This window comes from Catharus ustulatus, chromosome 3 (genome assembly GCF_009819885.2).
Source record: "Catharus ustulatus isolate bCatUst1 chromosome 3, bCatUst1.pri.v2, whole genome shotgun sequence".
NCBI lineage: Eukaryota > Metazoa > Chordata > Aves > Passeriformes > Turdidae > Catharus > Catharus ustulatus.
In genome coordinates this window covers 93,148,327-93,164,905 of record NC_046223.1, presented here as the reverse complement: position 1 = coordinate 93,164,905, position 16,579 = coordinate 93,148,327, and the positions used below count along the sequence as shown (strand labels likewise).

At 42.3% G+C, this 16,579-nt stretch overlaps 1 protein-coding gene across 1 annotated transcript in view; it reads right to left on the bottom strand.

Moving 5' to 3' along the window:
• The window catches only part of COL21A1 (collagen type XXI alpha 1 chain), a 98,647-nt gene extending 85,148 nt beyond the window's left edge, over positions 1 to 13,499 (bottom strand). Inside the window, exon 1 of the mRNA XM_033056778.2 lies at positions 13,430 to 13,499. The gene's annotated coding sequence lies outside the window, so the exon portion shown is untranslated. The remainder of the gene's footprint in view (positions 1 to 13,429) is intronic.
• Between the last annotated feature and the right edge of the window lie 3,080 nt (positions 13,500 to 16,579).

Here is a 16,579-nt window from a genome sequence, read left to right as displayed (position 1 = left end):
CTTTCCTCCCACTCTATACCTATGAAGAAATCTTCAGCATATGGGTTAGAGAGTCGTCTGGCCCCCAGGCATGAGACTTGCTACTACACTCAGCAGTGATCCCAAACAGTCATAAGCACTCATTACTCACACACCTCTTGGATTCCTACCAGGGAAACAGAATAAATCAGGTACGTTTCTCCCTCTTTTGAGCAACAGTTTAATACTGTTTACCAGAAGACCTACCACAGACTATTCTGAGAGATTACCTATTTCATTATATGGGTTATATATATAATAACCCATACAATAAACAGCCAAAGACTTTCCCATGAGGACATGGTTTAATGCTGAGCATAGTGATGGTGCTGGGTTGACAGCTGGACTTGATGTTCTTACAGGTCTTTTCCAGCCTTAAGAATTTTATTATTCTATTCTGTCTCCTCCATGCCATTCTGCTTGCAACTTTTCTGTTCAAGTGATACTGCAAGCAGTTCTGCTTTTTGCTTCTTTTTGAAAGGGGTCTTGAAGTCTTTAATAATTCAAGTGTCACATTTCTGAATCAGCCAACTTGATTTAAATGAGCCACTGGTGAACAAAATGGCCAGTAGAGGTTAGAAAAGTATAAGGAACATTTTTTCTTTCAAAAATACAGATTAATTTTTCCAAAGTAGTTACCCTATCTCAGAATATACATGACACAAGCAACGTATTTTCCATTGAGTCCATTAAGAAGTGTCACCAATGTAGCCTGCAAAAGGATGAATAAAGTAACATGGCACACTTACAACTTATGGCAAGTTGCTTACCTAGTATATTGATGGTAACAGACATGCCTGAACAAAGTACAGGTCCTGCTTTCCTGCATAACCAGGTGTACAACTTGGCTTTCAGAGAAATATCACAAATTTTTAAAAACCCAGATTTTATATTATTATAAGTTTTAATACAAAGTTTTTTTTAAAAGTGAAAGGAATACATTATTATTTGTGCCAGAAATCTGACATTTCAAAAGATGCCAAATGCATTTTCAGACACGTTCCAGAGCTATTCAATTTGAGGTGAGCTTTTCTTTTTTAATATCAAACTCATTCTCTTAAAAAAAAATTGGTAGATATCAGGTTGGATTGGTTTTTTGTTTGTTTAAAATGATGAATTTATAAACATCTTGAGCATCACTAACGCATTTCAGAGCAAACACTTGTAGTGTTCCTAGGGTTTATTGTGGCACTAGAGGCTAAGGATCATACAGTTGGACAAGCACACTATGCATGCAGTCTTAGTGATCATACATAAAGAAATCTTATGGAGATAAATGCATGTGCTAAATGTTAATTTGTATTTCCTACTGTAAATGAAAAGCCATGGTTTAACAGCATTACCAGCACAGATTCTTCAGGTGCATGGTGTTCTGCAGCCTCCCTTTTGGGAGTGATCCTTTTTAATTATATCTAATTCTCAACTGTCTACCAACATTCTGACTATTTTCTGACTATTTTTCAACAGAACACAAAAGATGCTGGAGGTAATAATAGCAAGGTTTTTTTCTCCAATTAATTTAAAAGTACTAGTTACAAAGCAGTTTGTTACAAATGAGGTGCTGCTGGTTCTTTTTGTGGTATAAGCCACATCCAGAGATTTGTCAGTGACTGTATTTATGCTATGGAGAACCAACACAAGCAACTTGGTTTATATTTTTTCACCATGATGAAGAGATTCATAATAATTTTTAGAGTGTTATTAGAAAATATTTATTAGCTTTTAAATTGTGGGATTGACAAACTGTTGAAAATATAGTAAGACTGCAGCATGAACAACTATTTCATACACATGGAAAAAAATTAAAAGAAAAAAGTTACATACGCAAATCATCCAATATATAGTAATAAAAAAATTATGTTAGACAACATAAGCAAAAAGAAATCAACATGGATCCAGATCAAGAATTTCTAAACATAGTCCTTTATATATGATGTTCCTGGTCTATAAAGTTTGATTCGCAGAAAAAATGTTAGTAGACTTAACACGAATTTTTAAAAAGGTTCCAAAAGGCAAAAAAGCTTTATTTGCATATTTATGTCCTCCAGTAAGGCAAGAGGTAAGATCACAGTATGACCAAGAAGTGTTGAAACCTCTGTACCAGAGGGCAACCTCGTGGTGGTGAAGGTAGTCAGGAGTGAGGCACAGCCTCTGCCTTGGCTGACAGAGCATCACTGAGCGAGTGCCAGAGAGACACTTCTCTGGTCCTGCTCAAACACATCCTGAAGAGGAAAATCCTAAAGAAGTTGCTATATATGCCATTGGCTACAAGCCAATAATAATGTTACCTTACCTCCGCCAAAGAATATAGAGAATTTTTTACAGAATTTAATACTAAGGGACAGATGGACACATTCATTTTTAATAAAGTGTGTTATTGTCTACATTCTGTGCTGAAGTATAAAAAATATGTAAACTTTAACACAGACATGTGAAAATAAATATGGCATTTACCTGCAAGTTGTAAAACTAACATCTTTGGGTTTAGACAAAACCAATTATTGTACAGTGTGTGACTTCTTCAACTTAAAATGACTTGACAGACTGCAGTTTCCACTCAAAACAAAAATAAAAGAATAGTGATCTCAATGGATCATAAAATCTGCACCTGGACTGTAATTTGTTGCATTAAGGCCTAAATAAACAAAGCATTGTCTGTACAACTGGGCCTGCAAACAAAACAGATCAGGAAGTCATCAAAATAAATAAGCTTACATGTTACACCATATAACTTGAAACTTTAAATACCAGCTATTCTATTTCCAGTTACAGAATGATATGCAGTGCTCAAACCTCCACCAAACGTTGCCTTTCATGTAAAAGAAACAAAAAGAAGTATTCTTTGAAATTATATTCCTCCAATTTTGATAATATGTTTACAAAACACAAAACTACTGAAATATTGAATCCTATGAGAATGCTAACTTGATACATTCAGAAGTTATATTTGCCACCGCAAAAAATGTGGTATTTGCAGGTACTTTAAGACCTCAGTAATTATGTAAGTGGTGTATGAATTCTAGATAATTCACAGAATAGGCTAAATAATTTCATATGGTTATTTACAATATTATTTTGTATAATGGTCATCTCCTTAAAAAAAAATGTATTTTCAGAGGAATTTTTGGTATAGTATCAAGAGCTAAAGATGGTGTGTAATGTCATATACTGTTCTCTTACTTAAACTGTAAGAAATAGATCCACGCTTAGTAAAATGAATTTTCTTGACTCTGAGCCTCATTTCAAAATGTGTGATTACATTCTTGGTCGTTATTTGGGCTATATAACTCATGAGAATTCACACAGCTTAGCTATAATTTAGCCACAACTACAAACTATTTCATAAGACATAAGCATTGTTTTATATTTTAGCTCTTTAAAATCAAATACTGTCATATATTTTTTTGAATGAACCTGCTAAAGATGAACTCTACCTATGTACATGATAATTGGTCTCAGATAGCATTAAAGGAGAAAAAAGTGCATATACAAATACAGAAAGTCAGTCTCTTTTCAGTCATATTGTTAAGCTTCCATGAAAACAAAAATAGATTGAAAATATCAACTAGTGAAAAAGGTATAAGCAACAGAAAATGGAAAATAACTACTTCAGGAAAAAAGTACAAAAATGTCTATGTCACAAAAGGACACAGGAGTATTTCATAACAATTTTTGTAATAATTATTAATATTTTCCATTTTATCAAAATGTTCTCAATCAGATTAATGATTTAAAGTGACTACATATTTACTTCAAGTGTCAATCATCAGTGCCTGAGTCCTACTGGAGTATTAAAGTAGCAGAGTTTTCAGAATAAAATCACCATGTAACAGAATTTAGCTCTTTGATTTCTGAGCAAGATTTCGTTGCCTGCAGTTGCCCAACTTTTCAAAGGCACCCTATAAGTAATTCTGCAGGAGCAGGAGAGATACATCACATAGATCTATTTTAAAATTGCATACAGTAACCATGAATCAAATCCAGAACGGCATGTAGTCAAGAGTTGAAAAACAGAGAAAATCAGGTCTTCTTCAAATTAAATGCTCTGTATTGGACAGCTCCAGGATGGTTTTGTTGAGTTCTGGTACTGAGAGGTACCACCAAGCCATGAACTACTGATAAATACAGTGAGTACTTAGGTATACTTATGCATGCACAGAGAAGAAATTCTCCTTTGCTAGAAACACCTCTTCTGAGGGCAGATGCCTTATTTAAATCCAGATCAGAAAAGAAAACAAGAGATAAAATAAATGGAATGTCTTTGCTCTTTAGGAAATAAAAATTAAACTTTATTCTTGGTACTGCTTAGCTTCCTCGAAGACAACTATGTGCTTCTGAAAATTAGGTGCAGCTGTCCTCTCTTTTGAGCTCCTTAATGAAATCCTCTGCATTCCGGCTTCCCTCCCCTTTTTGGCAAAACTTGTCAATGTTCTTTTCAGCCCAGTCATGAGCACGCCATGGCCATGTGGGCCCCTTTGCACAGCAAATGGACTTAATCACAGGGGCATACAATTACATTCCTTTCTCCTCATTGAAAATTCACCAGGGAATAACAAACATAAACCTCCATTGTCTAGGACCTTTAAAAAGAATTTGCTGTTATTCCTATTCAGCAAATCTTCCTCCCCTTCCGTACTCCTTATTCTTTTCCATGGCAGTAAAACAGGAAAAAACCTCCTGTATCATTTTATCTTCTACTGAACTGCAAGGGCCTATTTTTCACAGTGTAATATATTGCCAGCATTTAGTTGCATTTTATCATCAGTAATTTCTCATGGCTGGTGTCATTCTACATAGGACCTGAAGAATTCTCAATTTTTCTTTTCAGAAATAGGAAAAAATGTGTCCAGGTCTCCTAATTGCCATTATTTCCCCATTTTTCCTTCTCTCTTAACTTCCAGACACAGCTGTTCAAAAAGCTGTTTAATTTATTTGGTTGGTTTTCTTAGGCTTGCCATATGATGCTCACTTTCTCTGCAAGTAACAGCTTCTGAAAGACAAAGGTGGGTTTTTTTTTCAGTAGGTAAGAATTTCAATTTCTTTTCAGTAGGAAAAATAATTTGGAGGGTTGTCTTTGAAAATTTCCCTCCACATATTAACACTTTTTATTATTATATTTTCACATAGAGGTTCACTTAAGTTGCTATGAAGGGCTGCACTTTAACTCCAATGTTCTTGGTTGTAGTTTTCCACACTGTTCTGTCCCATGAGTTGACAGAGAATGTCATGGTATATCTCAAAAATTTTCTTACTTTCACCCACACAGTTCTGCTTCCTCCTAATGGAAACTTTTTTAAACAAAATGTGATACCTAGGCAGATATCATTCCACTTGGGAAAAGAGGGCACATAGCTTCTCACCAAGGCACTGACATTCAGTTCAGCTTATATTTTGCTAGGAGTGATCTACTTTACCCTTCATGGTCCTATGCTATCAAGCCCAAGAATTTAAGAGCTGGAGGCTCCTATGTCCACCTTCCATGGGTAATCAAACCTCTGATAAAATGGAAGTCCAGCATTATGTAACTTTCCCCTGGGTTTCTGTCTTGAGTATAATCTCAGAGCCACTTCCCAAAGAACGCTTTTTTGAAACATTTCCCACAGCTGAGAAAGCAGTGAACTCATAACACTAACAGATCTGCATGGTCCATTTCTACTTCTATTAAGCCATGTTCTGCATAATTCACCCACTCTGCAAGTCATTGCACAGATGTGTCTGCCTCCTCCACAAGGGACACTGCAGCTATGCTTACACTGTTTATTTTCTCTTCTGCCTTTTTAATCAACTGGGATTATTTTCTATGTGCAATGAGGAAAGGAGAAACAGTATAAAACCAGGGTCAGATCCCAAGTGCAAGGAGGAACATATTAATCTAGTCAAGAAAGGCAGCAACTAAAAAAGTTTAAACAGCCTTGCTGTTTAAATCTCTGTCTAATGAAGTTTCTTGGGGCGACAGCTCCTAGAGAGCCACCCAGGGTGTCCCAGGTGGTCAAAGAAATAAAAAAGTACATTTGAGGACACTGAGGACAGGATTTTTCTAATTGCACCTATAATTTCAACCTTCTCAGTGTCCCATATCAGGAAAAAATTACAGTAATTTCACGAATACAAGCCGCACCAATTTGACCAAAATTTTGGTGGAAACCCGGAAGTGCGGCTAATATTCCGGGGCGGCTAATCTATTAACAAAATTCTAAAAGCTGCCAACACGGAAGTGAGAGCCCGCGGCAGCCCCAAGCCAAGCTGGAGCCCGGCTGGCCCCGGCAGAGGTGGGAAAGCCTGGCAGAGGCGGGGCCAGCAGTGTGGGGGGCGGGCGGCAGAGCCTGAGCCAGCAGGGCGGGGCAGGGAGGGCGGCAGAGCCCGGGCCAGCAGGGCGGGGGAGCCCGGGAGAACTGGGGCTAGCAGTGCAGGGGAGCATGGCAGAAGCAGGAAGGCCGGCGGGTGGGGCTGCCTGGCAGCGGGGGAAGCCCAGCAGAATCGGGGCCAGCAGTGTGGGGGAGCCCGGCGGTGCGGGGGCCTGCAGTGCCGGCCAGGGCGAGGAAACGCGGCGGCGGTGCAGACGGGAGGGGGCGGCCGGCAAGCCTGGTGGCGGCGGCGGCAGCCCTGCCGGCGGGGCGAGCGAAAGCGGCGCTCGCAAAAGCGGCGCTCGGCGAGCGAAAGCGGCGCTCGCGAAAGCGGCGCTCGGTGAGCCAAAGCGGCGCTCGCGAAAGCGGCGCTCGCGAAAGCAGCGCTCGCGAAAGCGGCGCGGGGCGGGGCGGGCGCGGTGCTCGCGAGGCGCGGCGCAGGGCGAGCGAAAGCGGCAGCGGGGCGAGCGAAAGCGGCAGCGGGGCGAGCGAAAGCGGCAGCGGGGCGGGCGGCGAGCCCGGCGGCGGCAGCCCTGCCAGCCGGGCGAGCGAACGCGGCAGCGGGGCGGTGCTGACGGGAGAGGGGGGCCAGCGAGCCCGGCGGCGGCGGCAGCACCACCCGGCCAGCCCCGCCGAGCCGTGGCGCTGAGCTGGGCCACCCGGCCCCGTCGGCAACCATGAGCGGGCCGAGCCTGCCTGGCCCCGCCCCGAGCCAGTAAAGCCCGCTATGCCGCGATCCTGTTACTAATTGGCCAATTTGTGAAAGCTGCACACGGATTCTCGCGACGAACGAAAGTGCGGCTAATATTCGGGGTGCGGCTTATCTATTGACAAAGACAGCAACATTGTCGAGGCACCGGGGGTGCGGCTTATAATCCGTGCGGCTTGTATTCGTGAAACTACTGTATGTACCACTTCATACATCTTCCCTCAAATGTATGCACTACACTGGCAGTCTAGAAAGACCATCATACTTGCTGGCAGCTCCTCTGCTAGTCTGGCAAAAAAGTCTGCATGCTTTAGTGAAGCAAGAGTTATACCACCAATTTTAAACTGATCTCAATAATCTGATACTTTTATAAGTTGTACTCTTAATGTGATTATGCAAATTTATCTAGATACATGATCCTGAAAACTCTTATAGAATTAGGGAGCTCATAAGGAGGTGGGAATTGGAATTACCTACTGAGACCAAAAGAAGCACAAGGTACTTTCAACAAGACTTCCCAAGTGTCTATTAAAGGCTACACCTAGATGTACTCCTGTTATCATACCAGCTGTAGCATTCTTCATTTATGTGTTTTCAAGTTACCTTAATTTGGCTCGTTTTTATATGCTGAAACAGCTCTGACTAAAAAGAAAACTTTTGGAAATCATTAACTTTACTTAATGAAGAAAGTACAGATTGTTATAACATATTTTGGAAAATACAAGCTGGCATGCTTTAAAAATAGTTGGCTTAATTTCAAACTAGAGCTCAGAGCTTGTTTTTTTTCTTCCATTTTCTGTTGATGTAGGATAAAAATGAGTTCAGGCAAGTTAGGACATATCATCACCATGGCTCTGAAGATTTGCACAAAAGGGAAAAGAACTGTCAATTTGGATAATGTAAATCAATATTGTATATTTGGTAAACTGGATTAAATGCAAAAAAAATACAGAGCTTTGGGTAGAGTAAGCAGTCTTTAAAATATACAAAGAAGTTCTGAGCTAACCAAATGGCACTGTTAAAGTACACTACAACCAGAGAAGAAGGGGCACTCTTCATTCCAACAACTGTATTTCCCCCTTTCAAAGACAGCCTGGGTAAAGACACTTCTCTAGCATATTCCACAGATAAAAATATTTTTTTAATATACTACAAGCTTTTTTTTTTTTGCACAGCACATATACAGCTATGTATATTCCACATTTAAAGCCCTCCCAGACAACATTAACTTCTTAATTAAAACATTCAGAAAACCCAATGATCACTTCTTCATTCAACATTTTTTACACCCACAAACCTGCACACTTGTAAGCAAGTAGTCCACTTCTGCAGCAGATTTTACCTATGCTAAAGAAGATGGGAATGGCAGAGCTACACCCTGAACCCCTGATTGGCACCTATGTACACAGCACTCTACCACCATCTCCGAGGACAGAGATTGAGTGTATGTGAGGCAGACTTGCTCTACCTCTCTGCCAGACATCCCTCACATCATGCAGGACTCCAGAAGGAGTAAATCTCTCTCTAAAAGGTCACTGAAGTGCTGTCTTCATCTCTGCACAGGCCTCTCACCTCTCTTCATACCTCCCTTTATCACCTTCCCAACAGCCAGAACAAGTGACCCTGAGATCCCAGCCCTTTTCGCAAAGCCCGGGAGGGATTGGCAGGGGGCAATGAAGAGGGAAAGAAAAAATGTCAGCTTGAGTGAAAATGGATAACTGCAGAGGCAATAAAAGGCACCCCACCAAGTGGGACAGTAAAAAAGACAATGAGAAGACTGGTTTGGTTGGGAAGTGTGCAGAAATAAAAGAGACTCTGCTGTCACAAATCTCTGCCAAACCTTCCCTGTCCTAAAAATGCCCTGAGCCCTACTCATACCTCTGTTCCCTTGTAGCTGCCAGAAGACCTCCACCACTTGTCCCACAGCCAAAGGGCCCTTGAAGTCACTTCTCAACCCTTCTTGCCCCAGAGGATCTGCAATTCATCCCAGTCCCTCCTTGTTTTACCCTCTGTGATCTCCATAACCCGCTCATTTTGCCACATCTGTATTCATTTCAGTCATTATTAAGAAGCCTCCAGCCCCTCTTTAGTTCAAATTAGAGCTTCAGAGCAAGCGACCAGAACTAACCACAGAAGAGAGAAAAACCTTGGAATACAAAAATCTGAATTATGAAGTGGTCTTAAAGTAGAAATATACAAGGTGGAAATGTAAATGTCCCTTGTGCTAATACAGTACATTCAACCAGCCTGTTCTGAGAAGACTGAAAATTCAAGGAAAAATGCAAATCTCACTGGCATGAATGATAGTTTTATTTTGCATCACATCAAGTTCAAACAAATTTCCCTGCAATTTTTGCATGCTCTTAGTTATAGAGAATGGGTTTCATTCCAGTGGCTGTGTGTTTTACTTAGAGCAGCTATTAACTTCTCGCTATTTAAATCCTGTTTTACTATAGCATGAAGCACACTGATAAAATGATCGATGTATTCCACACTGAAATTATATAAATTAATCAACATCAAAATTATATAAATAACACAAAATTCCAAAAGGCTGACACAAATTTACCTCGTACTTGCCTTTCCACTCATAGTATTATTCAGTATGACCAACATTGCTCATCTCCCTGGTCTCTATCACATGAATAGTGTGCCTGACATCTACCCTTGAAGGTTAAATCAATCAGCACTGCTTCAAAACAATGCCTGTGCAGATTAATGGCAACTTGGAAAAGTTTCTTTTGTAAGTCTCACAGTACCCCAGTACCACAGAAACCAGAAAGAGGGTAAAAGTCCCTCAAGACATTTTTTCTATGCTCCCAAAGGCCAAAGTTTTCTTCTACCATATATTGTGTTTTTCTACAGCCAGACCAGTTCAAAATGAAGGAACACAGAAGCATTGCAGGGGTCAGCCTGTTTTCATTGGCAAGAGCAGGGAAGAAATGTTAAGCCTCGATTATCATGGGGCTGTTTTTACTCCACAAAGCAATATGCATTGCCACAGTGTAGCAATGTTCTTGACAATTTTCTGCTTACCCTAAATTTTACTCCAGATGGGTAGCACTGGCTACTTACAAGCAGATCTGGATGGTGGAGGATCTTTGGATCTTCAATCCAAAGATGTGAGCTTTGCCAGCACCGGTGCTCAAGGAGGTGCGCTGCACTCCATGCAGAGAATGCATAGCAGGCAGCAAACCCTGCGGCCCGGCATGCTGCAGGACAGGCAAGCCAAGGAACTCAGTCTGTCCTTGCTGCACAACAACGGGGTGCTCAAGCACACGCGTCTCTATTACAAAATACTGGTTCTAGAGGCCACGTTGCTTTGTGGAACCGGGGGAGCTAAACTCTGAGGCAGCCTCTTTGTGACTGTCACCCTAGGACAGATGGCAAAGTTGGCCTTCCAGTCTTTGTAGGCCCACCCTCCCTAACACCCAACATTTTCAGATACTGCGCTAACAGGTAGATTTCATGGGTTTTCAACACAAACTTAGAATCAGTGAAGCTCTGAAATGTGTCAAGGGGCTCATGGCACCAAGAGGCCTTCACCAGCCCATGCCAGAACCCGAGCCCCCATGTCAGCCCCTGGGGCCATCAGCCCTGTCCCAGTGATGCCAGCCCAGCCCAACCTGGCCGTGGGCCCAATCGAGACGGGTCCCACAGCAGGGCCAGGTCCCAGCCTGGCCTCAGCCCATTGCCACGGAGGTACCAGATGTGCAGGGCTGGGGCTGCCCTGGTGCCCCCGGAGACTCTGCTCTGTGCTGGGGCAGCGGGACAGGCCAGGCTCAGCCCTGCTGCACCTCCATAGGGAGCCTCCACTGCTGTGCCCTGACAAAATTCCTTCTTGAGATGATTCACAGAAACTCTGATGGGGTCCAGAGCAACAAACCAGAAAAAACAAATGAAAGACATTTTATAAGGCACATCTTGGTTACTTCAAGTACTCTAGCCTGCCACGCTGCCGTGGGTGTGATGGAAAGCAGCTGAGAAGCAAGGAGCAGAAGATGCTTCAGGAACACCATGTCTTCAGCAGGGTTACTGGGCTCAGCTCTGGTCATGCCAGCTCAACGAAGAGAAAAAAGGCAGAAACAAAGACACCTTAATAAAACAGATTGCTAAGAGCACTGAAAGGGTCTCCTTTTTCCACAAAGAGAAACTGGAAAGATTGAATCAGCTTTATTCAGTGCCTCTCCAAATACTAAGGGCAGAACACAGGACACAAAATAGTAACGAATAATCTAGAAAGACAGGTTAGATCTCGTCTGTTCCCACTCTTATAAAACTGGGATGTTCAAAAAACTTAAGTGATCCTTTTTTGGCCTGGAAGCTAATTTCTGGAAGCCAAGAATGTGGTAGAATTTTCAATATAATTGACATTTAAATTCATAGAAACAATACAATGAATAATACAATCAAAGAATAAATATTGAGCAAAGCAGCAAAAACCTCAAGGTAATGGAGATAAGGGAAGAAAACCACCCAAACTCATTTCAGTCAGCTATTTCTGTAATTAGTTTGGCTAATAACTGCACCAAGCAAAACTTTGTGAAATGTAGGATAACCTAGAAATTTCAAAGTATGTTTAAGAATTGAATTATATTCTGAGTACTTTCCACAAAAAATTTCCTGACATTTACTAATAAGTCAGTTTACTAGATATGATGGTACCAAACCAAGATGTGATGTTCATCAGCACACCATACACCACTGCTCCTTGACTTCAATGGCAAATGCAGTTTTAGCGGAAGGGAGAAGAACCATAAAATCTGGTATAAAAGTTAGGCATGTGAGTGAAATATTACAAATGGAGCCATGTTTACCACACAGAGTCGTTTCTTTGATATACATGACCATCAAGAGTGGATGAGTTCACATGCTGGTCTCCTAGCTGCCTCTGCCACCCCTGGAACCTTTAATTGATCTGGAGAGGTAATTTAGTGTTTCTGACAACAGGAAGGCAGGATCACATCTGTCTTAAGGATTTCTGATGATTGGCTGGGCATCAAATGCTCAATGACCTGTACAATTAGACAGGACTTTTCCTACCAATTTAACTTAATCTCTCCCACAGCAGCTCAGCAAGCTGGCTCTTGTCATATCTCCATTGGATGTGGAGAAGAGTTTGCTCCAACCACTCTGCAGCAACCAACACAGTTAAAGATTGTTATCACATCTCTCATCAGTTTTTGCTTCCCTAGACCACAACATTCCAGTTTTCCCAAAGATTATGTTTTCTAGATCTCCGACCACCTTTGTAACTCATCTCCTGCTGAACTGGAGATGAGTAGCAAAGGTGGTCAGAGATCTAGACTCTGCTGGAACTTTGGTGTCCAGAATCCCAGATAATACCGACACCAGATCCCAAAGTCATAACTACCAAGAGATGCCCTCACACATCTGCAACAATCCCCAAAGGAAATTTGTCCTGATTTTGCACATCTTTAACATGTTGTATCCTGTCAAAGTTTTCATGCTGAAAACTAAATCTCCTAAGGAAACTACTTAGCACAATTCTTCAAAGAAATACTTTGTTCTCATCCTTCAGTTCAGTATTATGTATTCGATTAAATTTTTGAGTGGTGTATATGATAAGAACCACCACAATCAATAAGGTTTGGGAAAACTTCCAAGTAAGTTTACTAACTCTAACAGATCCACAAGGCTTTCTTAGGTGCCTGAAAGCTGGAAGACTTTCAGAATCAACCAGCAGACTGGTTTCCCAGCCTTTTAATCCTCGAAGATCAGATCCTTTCAACACCATGTAAATACCATGTACATCTAAGCATTACACAACTAAATAGCAGTAATAGCAGTAATCAGAAGTGGCCCACACAGCAAATTTTTCTTTTCAGGTACAGCAACAAGTATAACTGCAGTTATTATGAACCCTTCTACTTTACTAATTCTTGTTAAGTCTGTACTCCCATGCCACAACCTATTACAGAAATTAACCAGAAACCCGTTTGCTGGTTACAGTGCAAGGTTTTTGTATGGCACAGAAGGACATCGCAGGACATAAATTATTTCATCTTGCGCCAATAACTAAGCGAGGGTGTCATGCTAGTCCAACCTGCTGAACGCACCGCAGTCACGTTGCAAAAAAAAAAAAAAGGAAAAAAAAAAGCGTGACATAGTCCACTGCCAGCTGTCACTGTCCCTGCTAAGACGGAGGGACAAGTTTCCTTATCTCAGCCCCACGGCTCCCGCGGCCGCCCGGCTGCGGACCGTGCCCGAGGCCGCCCCGAGGGCTGCACCTGCCCGTGCCCGGCCATGTCTGTGCCCGCAGCGAGGGGAGCTCCGCAGGAATGCAGCCCCGGGCAGCCCGGCCGGCCGCCCCCCGTGTCCCCGGGACCCCGCTGACCTGCAGGCGGCCGCTCGCCGTCCCTCCGCGGTGCCCCGCCTGCCGCCGGCTGCGCTCGCTGCCGCGCCCGCTCTGCCCCGCGCCCGCTCCACCGCGGCAGCCCCGGCCCCGCGGAGCCGCCCCGCCGGCAGCGCCGCCCCCGCCGGCCCCGCGCCCTGGCACGGCCCTGCCTGGCCCGGGGCCAGCTCGGGACTCGGCCGGGGCCGCCGCCCGCTGCTCCCCGCCCGCCTCCCGTGCGCCCCGGCCCCGCCAGTGCCGCCCCCGCCTCCCGCACGGTCCCGGCTCTGACAGGCTTCCCCCGGTCTGGAACAGCATCCCGACCCGGGCTGCTCCGGGGATCAGCAAGCTGCTGGATAGCAGAGGGGCAGGCCAATGGTTTGAGGTAGTTTGGTGATACACACCTGCCCATCATTCAGCATTTCTTCTCCAGCTGCACAGACAGAATGACATCGAGTCCTGGCCCCAGAGATTGCTGTGTCCGGTCTAGCAGGAACACTGTGTATAGTAACTGGATGACCAGACAATAAACCTATAACTTTCATGTGTAAGGAAGTTTTACTAAAAGCAGGAGCTAGTGTCCCTCAGCACCTTCACAAAAACTTCAAGAATCCTCCCACTTGAAAGAGGTGTGCAAACCTGCCTGGCCCAGGGGAAGCAGTATCTAAGAGCTCTGGGGCCATTCCCTAATTATTTATTTACAGGTTGTACCTAGGTGATTGATGCTCCTCATGTCTGCTCCTAGATATCCAAGATGTTTCTTGGAGAAACATCAGAACTGTCTCAAAGGCTTTGGCAAAGGCATGTGGAGAAAAACATTCAGTAAATAACAGAAGTGCAAGTTTTCATCGGACTGGGTGCCTGGCTAACATGGGTGTGAGACTGATAAGTGGAAAGGGGACTGCAGCTTCCCTAGATCTCTGTGAATAAAGAACACTTACATTAGAAACCAATGTGGCTTATGGATGCCAGCAGTCACAAGCAGAGGCTCCTTGCTCTCATACTCAAGGCCCTTACCCCCTCTGCCACTGCCATTTTCAGGGTCAGCTTGTTATCTTGATGCTTTTCCAAGTCATCATGGGTTATTTGTACGGTGGGCACACCAGCACCCCTGACCAATTAATCTATTTTGTGATAAAACATCCCATCCACTCCTCCCTCAGATATTTCCTGCTTGCCTTATACCCAGGTCTGTGTAACAGCTTGTGTTTGCAAAGTTCATTCTGCCAGGAGACAAGTCTGGGTTCAAATGCAGCCCCGATATGCTTTAACAGGTAGCCCGTTTTGAGGATCGCTGAAGAGCAGTGGGTTTTTTGTGAATGAACAAGGCAGGATGTGTCTGTGTTGCCCACTCACAAACAAAGTTTAAGCAAACACCTCCACACTTGACAGAAAGGGTTTTCACCTTTCAGTTAAGTGCGAATAAGATATAAATTTTAAAAATCAACCATGTCATTGTCTGCCTTCCCCAACACGGCAAAAGATCAAAAGATGCTTTTTCTTTCTAAATTGTATCCCAGAAAGACACTGTTTGGGGACATCTGAAAGGAATGTCTTTGATAGTTTCCCATCCTCCCTCTGACTACATGTTTGGGAAACTGAGCAGCTCAGCCATGAACAAATGTATGTCTCACTTTATGATGGTGCAGTTTCATTGCTGTCAGTGAATTCATTCATATATATGTGCATATATGTCTGTCTGAAGACACACACGTGTATTTTCTCTGTATTTTTTTTCCAATTTAAAAGAAGAGCTTCTAGAAGAGAGATGTTAAAGAAATACTGCAAATGAACTGCCATGGAGCAGGCAATACCTATTTTAGCTAAAAAAGTTAATGAAAAACCTTAAGAACTATACCATGGGCAGCGTACGTAATAGCAAATGTAAACTCTAAGAGAGTTTAAATCTGACAGAATCAATATTTTTTTGAAGTGTAGCATCTCTGCACCATTGTTTATACAATGATGCTATTTCTGTTTATAACAAAAATTACCACCATTCATGGCCAATGTATTGTGGCTCCTTAAACATGAATAATTTACCAACTTTGATGTTACTCTAACCAATCTATCTCCTATGAATGACTTCAGAAACATTACAACACTATATGTACAAACTTTGCCTTTAACCCAATCTACAGTTAAATCTGGAAAATTTCAGTAATAAAACAGTGATCTTGTGACTTAAATCTACCACTGATCTCCCAGGCTTCACAAAAAAATTCTTTAATTTAGTTTACATCAAAAAATGGGATAAAAGTATAAGTCTTGTTAGCCCTTATCCTAGTCATGGCACAAACACAGCCCCCAGTAGATCATTGTGTTGCCATCATGTTTATTCATCCATTAAAATTTTCCTACCATTAAATTGTTAAGATGGTGATTTTTTAGCTGTGTATTTGTCAATAGCATTTGATGTTATTTCCTAAATAATGAATCTGAAGAGGGGAAAAAATATTCCTATGTAAAGCATAAAACAGTATGGTGCCCAGTGAGGGCATGCAAAAATGAAATTAAATGAAAAGGCAATCTGAAATCTAAGCACAATTTGCATCCAAATTAGTCATTTTGAGGTCTCCAGAACATTCCTATCTCGCTTCAGGCAATCAAAAATTGTGTCATCCTCCTCCCACACTGTGAAAGTTCTTGATGCCTTTCTTTGTCTCAGGATTCTGTGGTTTCAAATTAAGTTTCTGGTTATTTTACAAACAAGCTACATTAGCCAAGGCTATGTAAACAGAAAATTGTTTCCTTGTGAAACTCTCAAGAGGTACACTGATATTACCTAAATATATTGAAGATTCAAGTTTTACTGACTGGGATTAAGAAAAATACCTTTCAAAACCTATACACCTATTCTTCTATATCTATTTTCTTCCTCCTGAAACAAGCATCACATTCTGTAGGCCTTGTTTCTTCTTGCTCAGGAAGAATTTTTAATTTTTCCATTTTCTTTTCCTCAGTGAAGTTTTGAAGGACAGAATAGACAGGAACCTAGCTGTGCCAAGTCAATGGAAAAGTTTGGAAATGTACATTAATAAAGATTTCATTATTATGTGGGCCTGCTGTTGTAATGACTTGCATACTCAAGTATTGTGCAAGTACTCAGAAGTACCTTACTCAAAAGTTTTAGCTTTACTGATAATTCCATGA